Source organism: Siphateles boraxobius, unplaced genomic scaffold, assembly GCF_051911475.1.
Source record: "Siphateles boraxobius isolate OS27281-9 unplaced genomic scaffold, OSU_SipBor_1 20, whole genome shotgun sequence".
NCBI classification, from domain to species: domain Eukaryota; kingdom Metazoa; phylum Chordata; class Actinopteri; order Cypriniformes; family Leuciscidae; genus Siphateles; species Siphateles boraxobius.
The window spans coordinates 7,862,696-7,883,139 of NW_027508811.1; the positions used below are offsets into that span (position 1 = coordinate 7,862,696).

At 40.5% G+C, this 20,444-nt stretch overlaps 1 protein-coding gene across 1 annotated transcript in view; it reads left to right on the forward strand.

Annotated features, from left to right (window-relative positions):
• Positions 1–20,444, forward strand: part of slx4ip (SLX4 interacting protein) — a 69,240-nt gene that overhangs the window by 697 nt on the left and 48,099 nt on the right. The window lies entirely within an intron of this gene.

Genomic DNA, 20,444 nt, shown 5'->3' on the forward strand with positions numbered 1-20,444 from the left:
GTTATAAGAATTACACCACAATATAACATTTTTTCAATATGAAAAATCAAAGGACTCAAGGATGTTAACGTTATACGTTTTCAAAACCTTTGAGTTCCAAGGTTTTGACATTTTCTTATAGTCGAATCTTTTTTTGTCATAATTTCGACTTTTATCTAATCATTTTAGACTTTAAATTTCCTTTTTGTCATCATTTCACAATTTATGTCATCATTTCGAACTATTTATGTCATTACTTTTGTCATAATTTAAAATCTTTTACTTTTATCTAATCATTTGGACTTTTTATGTAATCTTTTCGACTTATGACTATGGCTATGACTTTTATGTAATTTTTGACTTTTGTATTTTTATTTGGCCCTTTTTGTCATAATTGTGACTTTTTATCTTTCACTTTTATCTAATAAGTTGGACTTTTTATGTCATTGTTTCGACTTTGATTTTTGACAACCATATTATAGCTTATGTTAATTTAAACTTTTATGTCATAACTATGACTTTTATGTAATGTATGACTTTTATATTTTTATTTCAACCTTTTATGACAAAATTATGACTTTCATCCCCCGTTTTCACAGACAAGGCTTAAATCTAGTCCCAGAATAAAATTAATGTTTGAGCTCTTTTAACTGAAAGCAACTTGCACTGACATATCTTAAAGGGGTCATGAACTGGCTTTTAAAAAAAAATTATATTGTTGTCTGAGGTCAACTTATGACGTTCGCTTAGTTTTTACATTCAAAAACATCAAAATGAATAAGTAATAGGCTATACATGGATTTCTCGGCGACGTCATCACTGCTTGCGCACGCAGCCAGGGGGCAAAAGACCCGTGGTCTTCGTACCGGAGTAAAGGGTTTCTGATGACAGATACATTTTGATAGACGTACCCTGCCATGCATTTGCAGTTAACCGTAAGGATGTCACCAAGGCCCTTATGGACATACACCCAGGCATCAGGCTTTAATGCCTTGCCTTTGACTAGGGAGCACATCTGACCTCAACACGCAAAAATCCGGTGCAGCATCAAAGTATTTGACGAGCTGCACATGACCACATAGCACGTAGTTGTATGCATCAAGGGATTTGTACGCTCTTATCATTTGTCTTGTATACACACTTGGTGTCTGAATTAGACAATTATATATATATCAGGCCATACAATTGCTGGCCACTTCTTGTCATCCACAATCCAAAGATCGTCAGGTATTGCGTAGGGATCCGGCAAGATGTCACCATTGCTGAGAGTAAGTTTTTTAATATAATCGCCATGGTCGGAGGTAGCTACTACTTCCCACATAATCCATCGTCAAATCTTTGATTTACAGTAAAGTAACGTTATATGTGTGCAGTCATGATATGTTGCAGGTCGTAAAGTAACGTAAACAAGGTTAACTTATATAAAAGCAAATTCGGGCTCTATAGAGGCTATTACATTACTAACTTTTTTTTTTATTTTATTTTTTTTATTATTATTATTATTCAATGCCACAAGAACAGAGGTATCACATATTCACAACATTACATTTACTGCCAAAAAAAAGAAGAGAAAAATAAATAATAATAATAAATAATAAAAAATAATATTATTATTTTTTTTACATAAAATCCAGTGTTTTCAAAGCATTGCATGTTTTCATTGCTTTTTTGTTTTTAGTTTGTTCCAAAAGATGTACATATAATTTAAAGTCATTTATAAAATGTGGAAAATTTGGTTTACCTTGAGCCCACTTCTTTTTATGTATATGGTATTTTCCTAATAAAATAAATAACTGTATAATATGCTGTTCTTTACATTCCAAATTGTCTTTCTGAGTATAAAAAAACACATCAAAAACACAAATTTCCATCATACACTTCAGTTTTCTATTAATAAAGGTTTCTAAATCTTTCCAAAATAATCTTGAATAAATACAGTGAAAAAACAGATGCAAAATTGTTTCTTTCTCTAGTGCACAAAATTCACAAGTATACGAAATATTAAGATTAAATCTTTCCAAAACATGTTTAGCAGGATAAATTCTGTGAAGTATTTTGTAAGACACTTCCTTAATTTTGTTATTGACACAAAACTTATTTGGTAATTTCCATGCTTTAACCCAAGAGATATCACCAAATAAAGAAGACCAAAAGAATCTTGCTGCAGGAAAAGACACAGAACCAAGAGCCTTCCTTATAATCATATTGCTACATTTTTGTTGTAAAACATCAACATTATCAATGAAAATTTTACCACAAATATTGACCATGTTGATTTCCACTGAATCAGCGTTTTTTAAGAGTAAAATCACAATCTTTGGAATCGCGTCAAGAACAATAGCAAACTCTCTTGGTTTAACTGGTAATTTAAATTTTTGTAGAAATTCAGTATATGATAACAAATATCCGTTGGAATTAACCAATTGTCTTACTAATATAATCCCTTCATTGAACCAAGTGTGATAGAATAGTGATTTGTTTTTAAAAAGTATGTCTTTATTATTCCATATGAAATAGTTGTGTGGTGAAAATTTGTGTTTATATACCAATTTCCATGCTAGCAGGGCTTGTCTGTGAAAACTGGCCAATTTTACAGGAATTTTGTCAGCAGAAAAATTACATTTCAACAAAAAATCTATGCCTCCAAGAGTATTAAATATATAAATTGGAAATACGTTCCAAAGACTTTCTCTATTCTTCAAAAACTCTATCAACCATTTAATTTTAAAAGTGTCATTAAGTGTATTATAATCTAAAACCTCAAGTCCCCCTTGTTCTTTGGTGTTACATATTACCTCCTTTTTTAAATAATGTGTTTTTTTTTCTCCATATGAAGTCATAAAGTATCTTATCTAATTCCTTAATCACCTTAGGAGGCACATCTAATGATAAAGATGTATATACTGATCTAGATATACCTTCCGCCTTTGACAATAATACCCTCCCAATTATTGATATATCCCTCATTAACCACCAATTAAATTTATTTTTTGTTCTCTCAATAATTGGTTCAAAATTTAACTGACTCCTTTGTTTTTCATTTTTGCAAATTACTATACCTAGATATGTTAATTGGTGTTTAACTGGGATGTTCTCTATTTCTGTAGAGGAGCAATCTTTAAGGGGAAACAATACAGATTTATCACAATTCATTTTAAGGCCAGATACAGCAGTGAATGCCTCAATACATCTAATTATTTTTGGTACCTCGAATTTGTTTTTCAAAAAAATTGCAGTGTCATCAGCAAACTGGCTAAGTTTAAATTCTAATCCTAAAGCTGTGATACCATTATACTTATTTCTTTTTACATGCATTGCCAAAACCTGGGTGACCAACAAAAATAAAGAAGGAGAGAGGGGGCATCCTTGCCTGATGCCACGATGAATATCAAACCTTTGTGAAGTACCAAATGCAAGTTTGACAGAACTATTACAGCCATTGTACAATGTTTTGACTGCTTTCGAAAATACATCTCCAAAACCTAACAATTTAATAACTTTGAAAATAAAATCATGATTTACAGTATCAAATGCTTTATAAAAATCAATAAATAAAATAAAACTATCATCTTCAATAAAATTATTATAGTCTACCATATCTAAGATTAGTCTAATATTATTCCTAATATGACGGCCTTGCATAAAACCAGACTGTTCCATATCAATTATTTGATCTAAACCTTGTTTCATTCTTCTAGCAAAAATCATTGCAAACAACTTACTGTCATTATTAAGCAAACTAATAGGCCTCCAATTTTCAATAAGTAACTTGTCCTTGCTAGGTTTGGGAATCAGTGTTATAACCCCTTGTTTTAATGAAGCAGGCAATTCACCTTTTTCTATAGCTTCTATAAATACTAATAATAAAAAGGGTGAAAGTTCTTTAGAAAATGTCTTATAAAACTCTCCTGTTAGCCCGTCATTGCCTGGAGATTTGTTATTTTTTAGCAAGTTAATGCACTCTCTCAACTCCTCAATAACTATTTCTTTATCACACACATTTTGGAAGTTCTGATCTATTTTTTTGGTATCACTCTTAAAGTTATTTAAAAAAACATCAATATTGGAAGTAGCCATTGTGGAAGAATACAAATTACTAAAAAACTGAGAAACATATTCTGAAATATCTAAAGAATTATCTACTATTTTGTTGTTAATCATTAGTTTTGAGACTGAGGCAAAATCACTGTTTCTTTTTTCAAGGCCAAAAAAATATTTTGTATTTTTTTCCCCTTTTTCTAACCATTTAAGTCTAGATCGAATAAATGCTCCCTTTGCTTTATCCTCATAGATATGATCTAGTTCAGTATGTAATACATTTAATTTATTTAATTCTAAATCAGTCAATGCTTCTTTCTTCTTTTTATTCAAATTTAATATTTCCTCAATAATTGAATTTTCTTTCCTTTTTTTATTTTTTGCTTCCAATTTTCCTTGGTTAAAGGATGCCGTTCTGATATCAAACTTCATTAATTCCCAGTACTTTCCATATGTCTTTTCCATAGCTGCAATTGTTCTATATTTTTCAATAATGTGTTTGATTTTTTTCTTTAGGCATTCACTTTCAAGCAATTTATTATTTAATTTCCAGTAACTATTAATTTTTTTGACCGATTTATCTTTCACCATATTTATTCTTATGAATATTCCTTTATGATCTGTCATTATGCAAGGTTCTATCAGTACAGAGGCCACATTATTAGCTAAATCATTGGACACTAACCAATAGTCAATACGAGAATGAAGAGATGAGTTCTTATTACTCCACGTGTATTCCTCTCTGTCTGGATTCTTATCTCTCCACACATCTGTGAGGCCCAATCTTAAACATACATTAACTAGTTCACTCGAAGGGCCAGGCCTACTTTTAGGAGGCCATCTATCAATGGTTGCATCAAACACAGTATTGAAATCTCCTCCCCAAATAACTTTAGCTAATGGATATGATAAAATAAAATGCTGAATTCTAGATTCAATATGCAAAAAGAGTGTTTCATTGTTCATGTTGTTATTGGTGGCATAACAATTAACTAATACAAATATTTCTTTATCCTTATCTATCACAAGTAATATCCATCTACCACAATCATCTTGTTCATAATTTAGTATCCGCCCTGTAAATTTATCCTGTAAAATAGCGACCCCCGCTGATCGATTACTGCCAAATGACAACCAAATCTCTTTTCCCCACTGATTTTTCCAGAACTTTGCATCTGAAGAACATGCATGCGTTTCCTGAATTAAACATAAATCTACACATTTCCCTTTGCAATACAAAAATAAAGCTTTTCTCTTTAGAATATCACGAATACCTCTGGCATTGATAGAAAATAAAGAAAGAGACATAACTTGTCAAAAGTAACCAATTACTGAAAAAATAAACCACAAGAGTAGGTAAATAGCCTAAACTTTAAATTTTAACATAATGGGATTCCCACAAACGATCTTCAAAAATGATAACAGTTGCAAACATTTAAATAAACCTTAAAGTGCATCCGTTATTTAACCATCCGATTAAGAACTTAGAAGCAACCACTTCTTGTCTCTAATAGAGATGATTAACCTTGACCTTTTCAGGACACCTCCCACTGCAGAATCCTACTAAACGACCACAAGTCTATGAAGATCCGTTGTCCTCTTCGGGATAAATCTCTTTACCATCAACGAACGCCCTCGCTCCACTGAAGTATGCGCTTTTGCCCTCCTTCCTCGCCCTCTCCACAGCCGGCCAAAGACGATTCCGTGCTTCAATGTCAAAAGCAGTCAAGTCCTCCTTAAACCGCAGCCCTTTGGTGGTCAGATACTCGTTGCTTTTTGAATTTTTCCAGATCAAATCTCTGGCTGTGCGAGAAATGAATCTCATGATCACCGGTCTTGGTAGAACTTTTCTGCCATCATCCGAGGTTTTAAGTCTGCCAAGACGATGTGCCACATCCAAAGCATCCGCTACCATACGCCTGTCTGCTGTGTCGGCGGACACTTGTTTGCATATTTCCATGACTCTCGTTTTCACGTTTTCACCGGATTGCTCGGACAATCCATATAAACGCAGACACCATCTGCGGCTGTAACGTTCCTGGTCATGAATTTTCGTGTTCATTTCTTTGACTTTTTTTCCTAGGAGAGCATTTGCATTTTTTAGGATTTTATTTTCATTTTGCAACTCCATTACATCATCATGAACTGAGGTAAGAGATTTGCCCAACGCTTCAATGTTGGAAGAATTCTCCTTCACCATTCTTTCAATCTGGTCGGATCTCTCGTTAATCTTCTCAGAGAGAATTCGGATGATATTCTCCTGTACTTCACTTAAAGAGAGTTCACTTTCTTTGGCAGAGGAGGTCACCACATTTTTTTGCCTTTTGGAAGGTTGATTTTTGCTTGGTGTGTTAGGACACGAATCACAACTTCCTCCGTTTTTTACTTTACAGGCATACGAGTGGGTATCGCTGAAGTTTCTCTTCTCTTTTACTGTCTCAACCTCCATCTCTGCACCAAGATTAGCATCCTCAGCCATTTTTCCTGATGCTCTGGTAATTACTGTTCGCACCGCTCCAAAATCAAAATTTAATCAATTAATCAACCCGTAAAAACCTATAAATATTAGTTAGCAACTTTACGAAAACCGTATCTTCATTTGTGGGGAAATACCCGATATTGCTTCTCAGCTTGCAAAACCACAACCGCTCACGGCGCCATCTTGAGCCCCATTACATTACTAACTTAGTCTAACATGATAATTCATTCATGCATCACAGTATTTCCGGATTTTGATTCGTAAACAGTTGGACGTTTTACATAATGTTATATTAATATGAAACAAACAAACAGATCCAACTCTGAAATTGCAGTTTATTATTGAGTCAACAAGAAATTACAAACAATGCGAAATCTACGTTAATTGCAATGTTCTTTTACAGAACTCCACATAACAGATAGCGGTTTTTTGCCCCCTGGATGCGCGCGCATCCGGTATTGTTTATATACAAGAAACTCGTGTATTTTCTACCCTAGTTTTGAGCCTAGCTCAAAAACGCTCGGTTTTTATGGGCGTCTCGCATTGAAGACTTGGAAGTAAACGCCCACTGCTGTGAGTGGATACAGTTTTGCATAATAATGAGTTTCAACTCACTCGTCAGTGCACGTGGGGGAAATTGTTTTGAAAACTTCCAATGTTGTAAAATGGCAACCGGAATGATTCGCCCATACATGTTCGACACAGAGTCCGATCCCGAATCGCAGGACAATGAACCAACAACACCTCAAATACAACGGATACTTCAGCCTGTGACAGCGTGGTAAGTTATTGTTAATTGTTTATGCTACTTCTAATGTAGGCTATCTTTAATGTTTTTATAGAAATTTTACTCACATAAGTGTGTTGCACCATTCCTGTCGGATCCAATATAGAAGGCACAGCACCGTTTTTCAATCTTAATCGGTCTGCAAATCCTGTCTCGACCTGTGTCTTGTTTACAAAACAGTCCTCGGCGAAATGAAGCGAACAAACGGACAATGTTTTACCCACATCAGCTGGAACCTCATTAAAAACAAAATTTAACCATGCATTCCTATTGGAATCCAGAGGAAGCTTATGCAGCGACTGTCTTCTTCCACAACCAGGCACTGCACAATATTTAGTAAACGGCATGTTTACTGCTCGGTAGCTCGATCCGGTTTGTCATCACGAGGTAGGCCTATGTTATTTAGCTATGCCTGTAATGCGCGAATCGGTGGGCGGGGCTAAACCGGCCGTGTTGAAGTAGGCGTTGATCTTCTTCTGCGGGGTTGGTGTTTTATCCTCTTTGACGTCATAGTTCCCCAGTTTGAAAAACGAGTCGTTTGCTGAGCCTGGTGTCAATAAAATCATTTATTGGACTAACAAGGACGTTTTCAGTTCTGAAATTTACAGGATATTCTTATAATATGGTGACCTCTTAGATGTCAAAAGCTCAAGGAAAATTCGATTTCTCAGTTCATCACCCCTTTAAAACATGTCAGTGTTTTGTCTCAAGATGCACGCCAGTAATGTTTTTTCTCTAAGGCACGTTTATAAAAGCTACTAAAATGCCCTATGCCAGCAGCCATATCACCCAAGACTGGTTGCCAGCTGAAGCTACTCAGGGTTGAGCCTGGTCAGTACCTGGATAGTAAACTTGCTGGGAAAACCAGGTTGTTGCTATAAAAGGTGATAGTGAGGCCAGCAGGGGGCACTCACCCTGTAGTGTAGTCTGTTTGGGTCCTAACACCCCTGTATAGTGATGGGGAAATTATACTGTCATAAAGCACCGTCCTTGACTCCTTCGGATGAGACGTTAAACTGAGGGCCTGATTCTCTGTGGTCATTAAAAATCCCAGGATGTTCTTCGAAAAAAGAGTAAGGGTTTAACCCTGGCATCTTGGCCACATTTGCCAATTGGCCTCTGTCCATCATCATGACCTACTAATAATCCCCACATATACTGATTGGCTTCATCACTCCGTCTCCTCTCCACCTTTAAGCTGGTGTGTGGTGGGAGTTCTGGGGCAGTATGGCTGCCACATTAGTGGTGTTCGACGAGATTCCCCCCTTCCATATGTAAAGCAAGTTAAGTGTCGAGAAAAGTGCTATATAAATGTAATGAATTATTATTATTATTATTAGTTGAAGGCCTAATCCTGGCTTAATCTAAGCTCTGTCTGTGAAGCTGGCCACTTTCTAATTTTTTATGTCATAATAATGTCTTAATTGAATTTCTTAATTGTGATTTTACCAAAGCATGATTTTTTTCTTATGTAGTGGAAATGGGCTTCCTTATTATAAGAAACCTAAAGGGATTTAAGATAAGATAAGATAAGCGTGTATTGTCTCCTATTGGAGAAATTCGTCTTGGCCATTCGAAAGAACAATGGCGGCACATTGCGCATAACACACAACAATCACACAATTAACCTCCACAGAACATGCTAATAAATTATCCCATTCAGTACTTCAATTAACATCCCACAACCACACTCAATATCCTCCACAACTTTCCTCACATTCACAGAAAAACAGTAGAACACCCACATCACAATTCCCCCCCCCCCCCCCACATCACACCCCATCCTGACAATTGTACATTTCCTGTTAACTCATACTGTTGTCAATAGCTTCTGTATTGCACAATACCCAATTGCATAATACCATATCAACTATAAAATAGTGTACATACATGTATCCATATACATACACTACACACATATATACACATATCCATATACATACACTACACACATATATACACATACACACATATGTAATATTGCACCAGTGCCCTATCATTATTATTAGTTGAACTAAGGCCTAATCCTGGCTTAATCTAAGCCCTGTCTGTGAAGCGGGCCACTTTCTAATTTTTAATGTCATAATAATGACTTAATTGAATTTCTTAATTGTGATTTACCAAAGCATGATTTTTTTCTTATGTTGTGGAAATGGGGTTCCATATTTTAAGAAACCTAAAGGGATTTATAGAGAATCAAGATCAACTTAAAATTCAGAGCTGTTGAAAAAATTTAACTACCTCATTTCTAGACGCTAGAGGGGGTAGTTGCCTTAGCAAATGAATGCTATCAGCATGCAGCTTTCTGAATATATTCATTTAGTAGTTTTACAGAACATAGCTCCCACTTTTTCATGTTCTTTGTGTGCTCATTACATGTTTTGTGACAAACCATGCCTAAAAAAGGTCCAGATTTCAACATAGCGTTATGCTGGCTGTATTATATTTTCCATACCACCTCAGTCACTTTCTTTTACAATACATTAGTTTGATGTTAATAATCATGCATGCATCTATCCAGCTGAATGTCTCCTCGGGCCGTGTTTCTCGGCAGCACAGATCATGCTGGACCGGCCCTGTCTATTCATCTTCAGGCCAGATGAATGTCAATGAATGTCAGTGCTAATGCATGTCAGATGTTTCTATTAAGTGCTAGAAAAGCCCTGGGTCTCTTTCTTTGTTGATGTTTCATATAGTGAAGGCTTTAACTCTAGTTCCTGGACGCTGCTGTGGATCACACACATCCGTGTTTAGTGCCAGACTTTGGCTGCATATTTCTCTCTTTCTGTCTTTTTCACTCATCATTTTTCACGTCTTTGTGTTTTTCATTGTGGGAGAGCACCACTCACCAACTTCACCCTCCCAGTCTGCACATAATGATACTGTTATATATGTTGCTCTCCCTGAGAAAGGAACTGTCATGCCCAACACTGTGACCACAGGGAGACATTTAAAACGGGGAGGCAAACAATACCATCAGCTGGCCCAGTTCTCAGCTGAACTCTTGTAGGTGAGCATAAGACCTGTGTCAAGATATTAAAATACTTTATTCTTTTCTATCCCAGCTGAAAGGGATAGTTTATCAAAAAATGAAAATTCCCTCAGCATTTAGCCTCATCCCATTCCAAACCTGCATGCCTTTCTTCTGTAAAACACAAAAAATATTTTGGGTGAAACATGAGGGTGAGTAAATTATGACGAAATGTAATTCTTGGGTGAACTATCCCTTTAAGGAAACGCTCTCGGTTACTAACGTAACCTCGGTTCTCTCTAGATGAGGGAACGAGTGTTGCGTAAGCTAGCTTACGCTACGGGAAAAGCCCCTTTTCTCGAGAATACTGAAGCCAAAAATTATCAATTTTGCATTAGTTTAAGACGCATTGCTGCACAGAGCAGACCTAGGCGAAGCAGCTTTTGCTTTTTCACACTGAAGCGAAACCAGAACGTAGCACAAGCACGGCAGGGTTACACAACATTTGTTCCCTCATCTAGCAGACTGATCTCATGAAATGGCGTATGTATGACACGCCAATTCGTATTTCCATTTTTGGCGTGCTATCAACACGCATAATCGCTTTTCAGCGTGTTTATCAACGCCTTTGCCTTAACGTTATATTACTGTATTATGTATATATAGATATATGACCTACCCCAACCCCGTCCCTAAACCTACCCGTCACTGGGGTTAATACCATTTATGAGTGTTCTCCTACCATCCTAGGAAAAAAAAGATCGCTCCACAGATGTAGATATAGATTTTGCTTCGTTTCGCTCGGACATTTAACGGCGTACACATACACGCGGAATCACTCGGACATTTAATGGCGTAGACATACACGCAAAAGATTTCGGCGTGGACATACACGCGGATAGCTCAAAATGCGTATAGATAACACGCCACTTGACTTGAAAGTCTCTTACGAGAGTACTCTTGTGTTGCGTAAGCTAGCTTACGCTACGGGAACCCAATGTAAAAGCTGTGCGTGCTGAAGTGTCCACACATGGCCTCAAAGGGTGTGTATCCGGAGAACCATACTTGTGAACTATACTAGCGAGTGATATTCAGACCAACGAGTAGCGGGCCTAAAATATATCATAATCCTATAACTATAGGAATCAGTGCTTATTACATAATCACAGACAGGAGGGACCTGAGTTGGCCTGAACTGTAGTGCAACTGACTGTATAGTCCGTCAGTCAAGTATTAGACTGAGAACAATTTAGCCTGCAGCGCAGGAACTTCCAGGTTGTAAAATCGCATGAATGTAGATGGAGAGGCCCAGCCTGCCGCCCTACAAATATCCTGGAGTGAAACCCCACTGGACCAGGCCCATGAAGAGGCCACGCCTCTGGTTGAATGGGCTCTGATGATTAAGGGGAATTGAAGACCCTTAGACCTATAAGCCAGCTCGATAGCGTCAACTATCCGTCTGGAAAGAGTCTGTTTCGAGGCTGCGGCTACCGAACGAAACGAAGAGCTGTTCTGACTGCCTGAATGCAGCAGACCGCTCGACATATATCCTCAATGCTCTGACCGGGCAGAGGAGACAGCCGCGCTGTCATGGATACAGGGTCTAAGTCTATTCCCAGAAAAGAGATAGTCTGGGGGACAGCGAACTCTTGGTCCAGTTGACCTAGAGACCCAAGGCTTGTAGATGTGTAAGCAGTAAAGCTCTGTGCGCAATCAGTTCTGCCTCTGACTGGGCTAAAATTACCCAATCATCCAGATAGTTCAATATTTGCATCCCCTGTAGTCTCAGGGGAGCGAGCGCAGCGTCCATGCACTTCGTGAATGTGCGAGGTGCTAGAGACAGGCCGAACGGCAGGACGGTGTACTGATAGCTCTGGCCCTCGAAGGCGAATCGTAAGAAAGGCCTGTGATGGGGTGATATTTGAATCTAAAATAGGCATCTTTCAGATCTACTGAAATAAACCAGTCCCTCGGGCGAACTTGCGCAAGGATTTGTCTGGTCTTTAGAGCATTTTGAATGATCTCCGCCAGAGGGCTCTGTTCAGGCGTCTGTGATCTAGAATGGGTCTGAGACCACCATCCCTCTTGGGAACAAGGAAATATCTGCTGTAGAAACCTGACGCACTCTGCGTCGGGGATGGTTTCTATCGCTCCCTTCCCCAGCAGTTTCGCTATTTCGGCACAAAGTAGATGTGCTACTTCGTTTTTCACCGTAGTTTCGACCTTGGCCGAAATCGCGGGGGTCTGTAAGCGAACTGCAGCGAATAGCCTCGCTTTATGGTGTTCAGTACCCATTGTGACACGCCCGGGATCAAACTCAAAGCCAGGGGACGAATGATATCTGGGCTCTGGCCGCTGCGTGTGTGTGACGCATAGCTCGCGGTGTTGGCCTTTAAGCCCTCGCTCTGAGAGGCGCGTGCGTTTTCTACACACTGAACACAATCTGTGTGCATGTGAGTCACAGAGTGAGCTGTGCTTATGTGTAGGGGTGAACACTGGGTAGTGGGCACCGCTTCTTCACTTATAACATTCGCGGCGTGAGCCAGTCGGTATGTCGTATGACAAAAGTGTTTATGGGTAGGAGTGAACACTGTACAGTGGGCACATAACCTACGTTTATAACATGTGTGGCGTGAGCCAAGTTTAATGGGGTGGGCCGTGAAAGAGTGTGACACTGAACGGGCCTTGCTTATGTGTAGGGGTGAACACTAGGACGTGGGCACCTTTCCTATTTGCAGTCTCTGCGACGTGAGCTGGGCACAGAGAGAAAATGCTCTTTTTGAGATTTATGTGGGTAGCCGTGAAAATGGCTTTTGGATACAGGCGAGCAGGTCGATTGACGGGCTCGTTGACTGTAGATTGTACTTCTCCAGCCGGTTCCGAACCAGTTCTTTTTTCCACCAAAAAAAACGCTTCGTCTTCCTAGACTGGTCAGGAAGACTTTGAGGGCTCGGGCTTCAGCGCTATCTTAGGCCGTGGTCCCCGGGGGGGCCGTGGTCCCCGGGGGGGAGTTGGCCTGTGGCGGCTTGACGAGCATGAGCGCTTGTGAGAGTCCCTCTGTTGGCGGGGTGGCGGAGGCGCGGGCACTGTACCACGGCTAGGCAGCTGCTTTTTAGAGCGACCTGCCGCGGAGCTGGAGCGCCACGGTATCAAGTGTCGCATGGCTTGCAAAGTCAGACTGTCAGACTCCTTCATGTCGGCCAGAGTCAACCACAAGTGCCTCTCAGTCACAGTGAGGGCCGCCATGTTCCTCCCAATGGCCTGTGCAGCGGACTTGGTGGCTCGAAGAGCTAGGTCCGTCGGGCTTCTGAGATCTGTAAAGTTCTCAGGATTCGGGCCCAGCTCGTCCATATTGCGGAGAAGGTTGGCCTGGTAGATCTGAAGCACCGCCATCGATTGAAGGGCTGACACGGCCTGACCGGCGGCGGCATATGTGCGACCGATGAGAGCCGAAATGGTCCTTCGGGCTTTTGAGGGAAGAGCGAGCTTGACCTTCCATCCAGCGGACCTACAGCTTCCTCTACCGGAGGAATGGCGTGGTAGCCTTTATCCTTCGCGCCGTCAACACATGAGAGCGTCGAAGAGATAGAAGACCGTAGCCTGGCAGAAAATGGCGCCTTCCAGCTCTTAGATAGCTCCTCGTGCAGCTCTGGCAGGAAAGGAGCGGGCCTCGTCTGAGGCGTCTAGCGGCGGCCGGGCAGGAAACAGCCATCCAGCCTGCTGGCTGCGGGTTTTTTGGGCAGTGACCAATCGAGGCCGAGGTCGTCCATGGCCTAGGCTGGGCGGCCGTGATCGAGGGAGGGGAACCAGATAGCGATGCACGCCGGGAGATGGCCGGCGTGCATTCACTCACTGCGGAAGCTTCCGGAGCTCTCTGTGAGCGGCGCTTTTTACGTCGCGGCCCAGACAGAAGAAACGGAGGAGTGGGATCCACGTCAAACGTGGCTAGTCGAGCCCATAGGGTCGACATAGCCATGTCCTCGCATTCCGGGAACCCGCCTTGGGAAAGCGTGAGGTCGGCGTGGGTCCGTCCCAGGCAGGTGGGTCCGTCCCAACGCACAGGATGTGGCGGTCCCCGTCGCTGAGAGGGGCTCTGCAAGAGCCGCACTTAGAGTTGAGGCGTTGATACAAATGCCTCGTTTCACTTTTAGAGTGAGTTCGAGGGCGAACACACAGCAAGTATAAAAGGATATGGGCGCCGGAAAGCGCAGCAGGTACGGGTGGAGAAGAGGCGAAGATGGCCAACTCCTGTTCTGCGAAGCAGATGCTCGTCCCGATGTGGAGTCTTCGCTGAAGAGGTGAAAAATCAAAGAACATCCTATCTGGACTCGGCTTATATAGACATAAGCCACACCCATTCTGGCGGGACGTGACGCGACGCGTGCCCTCGCCCTCGCCCTCATTGTGCTTATGTCACAAACAGTCCATCGATAGGCTGCAGCAGTTGCCGAAGAGCAACCAATAGGCGGGCCAGCTACTTCGCCTAGGTCTGCTCTGTGCAGCAATGCGTCTTAAACTAATGCAAAATTAAGGATAGTTTTTGGCTTCAGTATTCTCGAGAAAAGGGGCTTTTCCCGTAGCGCAAGCTCTCTCGTAAGTACTCTCATAAGAGAACTGTAAGTACAAAAAAATCTGTAGAGAATCCGAAAAGGTACTGGTAATTTTCTGGTAGGACTTCACCTGGGAAAAATCAATACAGAAAATTCTTTCATATTACCACTGTACATTGTACCCTATTTTTTACATTATAAAATTACTTTTATAAGCCATTTGTAGATTGATTGTTTGAACACCCTGACACAGCAACATTAAATTGAATGTCATGTTTCCACGGTGCTGTGCAGTTAATGTTGGAGATGAGATACTCCCACGTAAATTGACTCATGCTTCAAGTCGAGGCCCTGACTTAACGCCTCAGAAGACACTGAATATTTACACAAGACCTGCCACACCACTCTGCTGTTATACCCATTTGGTGCAGGAGATGATGGGAGAGCGTGCTTCTTTGTTTTTGAGTATGAACATTAAGTGCTGGGTAGTATGACAGATGTCTTGGCTCTGGTTTATGTGCTAGGTCGACTTCCCTGGTAGATACGGACCACACACTTGGACCTCCAAGCATCCTGTTACTGTCATCGGATCAAGGAAATATGTTGTCATTTCTGAAACGCAGAGGGAAAAATGGGATGGATGCAGCTCAACAGACATGGGAGGATGTAGTAGGATTCTAATCAGTCGTTTTTTGGAAATGTCCAAGAAATATTTCAGTTTGTTAATTACCACAGATGTTTAGATTCAACAGCTTAATGTTGGTAGTTTAGCAGCATTTATTATGAAAACCAGCGTAAAAAAGTGGAGGAAATTTTTTTTTTCTCCCAATACTTCCTTTTTACTAGAAATGTTTGGATCTTTCTGATATTGTTTGTAGAGCTTTACCAGGTGATATTCCTGCCTGTTCTTGCAGTTGGAATTTTGCTTCTGGGTTGTCCTTATGAAAAAAAAAAAAAACTCCATTCAGGTGTGCTTACATCTAGAGATTAACTCACAGAGCACCTCAGAGTCCCTAGTAAAGGTCAGCTTAGTCATAATCATGCTGATTTATTATTGGTTTGTGTTAAGGTTTTCAAATCGCCTGACCCTTAGCAAGGGCTTTAGACTAAAAAAAAAAATGATTAGGGACTTTTTGCCCAGTCATTTGTTCATGAAATGGGAATCATAACTCATGTGCTCAATGAGCACATTCATTGTTGCATGGAGCAAACACTAGCACACACTTTAAAGATGTAATTAAAGAACACCGCCTCATGAGATATATGACAAACACAAAACCATATGTTTTTAGATTTTTTTTTTGTCTGCACTGTTATTTTTACAGGGAAAAAATAAAAATGCTACAGTAAAAACCTGTTATTTGATCAACTTTTTCAACTTATGAAACAAAGTTTCATTACCATTTATGGTGATTTTTTTTTTTAAATGGTGTAACATGGCGTTATATGTAATTTTATTGTAAAATACTGCAAATGTATGGTTTTTGCAAGTAAAAACTATGAATTACCATATAATTTATAGTGGAAAAAAATGTGAAAAGACATTCCCTGCGTTTATATAAATAATTTAGTTTTTTTGTTTTTGTTATCAGTAATGTTTAGTTAATATTTATTGCATTATTTTAGTGTAATGTGTGTTACCCTGATATTGTTTTGACCCTGTGTACTGTATTATTTTTTACTGTGAATTTCAGGCAGTGTTTTTTTTTTTTGCAGTGTAGATTTCAAATTATTTAGTCTCCTTTTGACCGATTTTTTTGACAGTCTGGAGCCCTGCTGCTATATTTAAGAACTTAAGCTCATAACTCATCCCACATTAGGTTTGATATGCTGCGAATTTGAATGATGTCTCAAATCGTTTGGCTTATTGAATATAGGTGTGCTGGTATGTCAAATTCAATAGGCTAGACCTTCATTGAAGGAGAGACCTGAACCATATCTAGAGATCAGAATATCTTAGAGAGCTGGGGGTGGGCAATTTTTCCTTGAGCCAGTAAGAAACCACCACAGAACACCTTAGCAACCACATAGCTGCAACCCTAGCAGCTGCCCAGATCACACTAGCATCAGTGCACTGAGTTTTGCGTGTAAATATCTAGTTAAACTTGTGTGTGCCTCATGGCTCTCTTGCTGACAACGCTAATGTTGACCCTCTTGAAGGAACGTCAGGTGACTCACGCCATACAAAATCAGCAAGTCAAGACCAAAGATTTAAACTTTTAACAGGCAACACCCATAGATCTAAAGAGTTCCCTTAGGCTCCGGAGACTGTTCGTCGACCTGCGACGCTCTTACAAAGACAAAGACGGAGTTAGATAGAGGGGGGAGTTTTATTGAGTGAGACTGCTTCTGCTGCCCTCTGTCTCTCATTCTCTCTTTCTCTCTCCCAGCATAAACATCTGTGGCTGGTTAATGTTAGCCCTGGAGCTAAGTGCAGAGAAAAGGGGTCTGGTTCTCACAGCAGCGATAGCAGTGGTAAAAGGGCAGGGATGTGTGGTGGCGAACAGGCAACTGCAGCACAAACGCTTCTGGGCCGACTGCCCGACACTAATCAGAGTGAGGGCAGGAGAAATATCAGTTAGGGAGGGTGAAACTGATAAGAGAAGGTAACATGGGAGCATCTTGGGAACTGCAAGTGATGCAGAGCAGAGCCAGGAGTCCAAAAAGCCGAAAGCAACCCGGTTTGCCTCATGTGTTTTCTTAATGATTGGGAGTAGAAAATAGCTCAGCTTAAGCCGTGGACTTCGGTCAGAGCGGCAGGGACTGATTTGGTACTGTTCTGTTTTACTGTTTGTTTGGTTTCAGGGCCTTTGTAGTGTTTTTTTGGCAAGCCATGCTGATCTGATAAAGAGTGAAAGGTAAGAATGAGTTTAATCAGGAGGTTATTGACCTACAAAAAGCCTCAGGTGCATTCAACAAGGATCAACAAACGAAAGAAAATGTTGATGTAGATGTAGAAAAAGCTGTTCTTTACCTCAAGCCCTATATACAGTAATATAGTGAAGAGACTGAAGACTGAAAAAAAAACCTTGTATGATAATATCTGTAAAAGTTTCCAGTATCATTCTTCCTCTAGAATGTGACACAGAGCTGTCAAGACTGTCATTGCACAACAGTGAAGGATTTGTTACTCTGTGAACAAAAGAAACTCTACAAACAAACCTAGATAACATTTCAGAGAAATTTAATGTATCTGCCAAGGGATTGTTTAACAGAGGTTGTGTTGCGGGCTTGCGGCTTAGGTCAGAGATCACCTCTTGGTTCAGCTGTTTTCTGGCACCCACCCCCGAAAGGCTTTTCTTTAAGGCAAATGTATGTTTTAATACCATTCTCTGCAAATACAGCCTAGGATTTTCTTGTTACTGGCATAATAAAAGACTTTGGATGGCTTTAGTATTTGTTATTGTGTCATTTTGCCTAAGAACTATTTTTAGATTTCTCACAAAACGAATATGAATCCAAATCTTCTGGATTGTTCCATTGTAGCTTGGTAATGCAACAGTGTTTAACTTGCTTCTATTCATGCAAACAGTACATTTGTTAAATGTGCACAATTCTTTTATCCAATCAAACAGGTGTTAAAGGATAGTTCATCCACAAATTAAAAGATCTATCATAATTTACTCACTTTCAACTGTTTCTTTCCCATGCAATGAAAGTCAATGCGGTCCAAAACAAAGTTTAGCAAAATATCTGCTTTTGTGCTCCATAGAAGGAAGAAATGCATGCAGATTTGTAACAACATTCGGGTTAAGTAAATGATGACATGATTTTCAGTTTTGGGAGAACTATCTCATTAGTACCAATAGCATTAATCCTTTCACGAACCGAACCTCATTATTCTTTCCAATCACTGTATGTCAAATTGACTCAACTGCACATTTAAAGACAGACCCCCATATTAGGCAAATCCATTTTACTGTTTCTCTCTATCCCATAGTCACACAGGGCCTAGAAAAGCCGAGCGAACATGCCTCTCAAACACTGGGAACATTCCTACAGTCTTCTGTAATGGCATATTTCGGATTTCAAAAAGAAAGTGGAGAAAAACAGAACAGCACGCGATTAGTGTGGCAGTTCCAGAGGCAGCGTATGAAGATGCATTATGGGATCATCGAAGCCAAGCTCCTTTTCACCGCCTGATTGACAGTTCCTGTCCATTCCCTCCTATTCTTTCCCACGCCACGGTAATTGTGCAAGGTTGTCAGCTGAAACCACTGGTCAGTTGCAGAATGGTTACAGCACAAAGACGTGAGGAGAAAGCCGCCCAGTGTTTTCTAAAGGATCTGCTGTCCTTCACATACACGCATACATAAAGATTCTTCTGTTTCTTCTTATAGCTCTTGTCTCCGCTTGCCCACAATGGATTAACTTGGCTTCAAACGCTGCATGGGATGAGATTTATCACGGATATTGGAAATGAATGTATCTGTAAGGATCCCAATGACAACCTTGACACAGATCCTAACAGGGTTGTCTCATATGTCACCACCACCTACTATATATAGCTGCTTATCTTTAAAAAACACACTTCCATAGTCTGACACAAGGGGGCAGCCTGTCCCTCAAGTTCAACACGGCTGCCATCAAACTAACCCTCATGTACACAAAGCAGCAATTAGAGAAAAATATGCTTTCATGTCAAAAACAAAGCTATTTGGCAGCACGATTTGGCCTGTCTGTGTGCTAATAATGTGCCGTAATCCTGCTTGACTGGAGATGAATTCAGAGGTTAGAAGCCAAACGTGAATGCTGGAGACGTTTTATTTACTCAGTCGCTGTAGATTCCACCGGTATGGGGAGGCATAAATCATTGCTTATGTGACGAGTGAGAAAGAGACAAAGATTTAAGGAGAGAGAAAACTAGTGTAGCCATAGAGCGATGCTAAACAATGGACTTTACCCAACACACCCTTTTAATTCACTTTCTCACGTCATCCTTTCCCAGCTGGCCTCGGAGAAACACGGACCTAGAGCATTACAGCCTGGCCCGAGCCACTTTAGCTCCTCTCCAGGGCCCACTAAAACGCACTCGCTCATTCGTGTTCTATCAGGATTTTATCAGGCACTCTGGAAGTGCTCTAGAATGTGTTCTGGACTGTGTCTTGAAAAGGGGAATTTATTCCTGTCTGCTCCCCTCTGATGTCATCAGCTCATTTCTCCTATAGTCTATCAAGCTTGCGTCCCTGCATCATCAATGCGGCCACATCTAGCTTTGAGCTCAGGTGTTGACATGCTTCAGCGCCGGCTCCTCTTCGTCCTCTTGCGGGTGGTCCGGGAAAGGCCTGTGTGAGCGGACCGGAGCACAGTGACAGGCTCGTTCTTGCGCTCATGTGTAAAACATAATCAGGCCAGTGTGGAGTGGAGATGTAACAAGTGCTTAAACGGCCGTGACTGCTCTGGCTCTCCTACTTCGCCGTGACTTATTGTCCCTGACGTGCTGATGCAGCACTCCAATAATTCCACTCTTCGGACGAAGTTCTGGAGCCTCCCTGAACCTGGCCCTCTTCTCATCACATTTCCATAAACTAACAGGTTAGCGAGGTCATCCTTTAGCAAAACCTGCAAATCCTTTGGCGTGTCAGTCCTCTGTACGTCTTTAGTTTTAACACCATCGTCTCTGAGATCAAGTGTATCTGG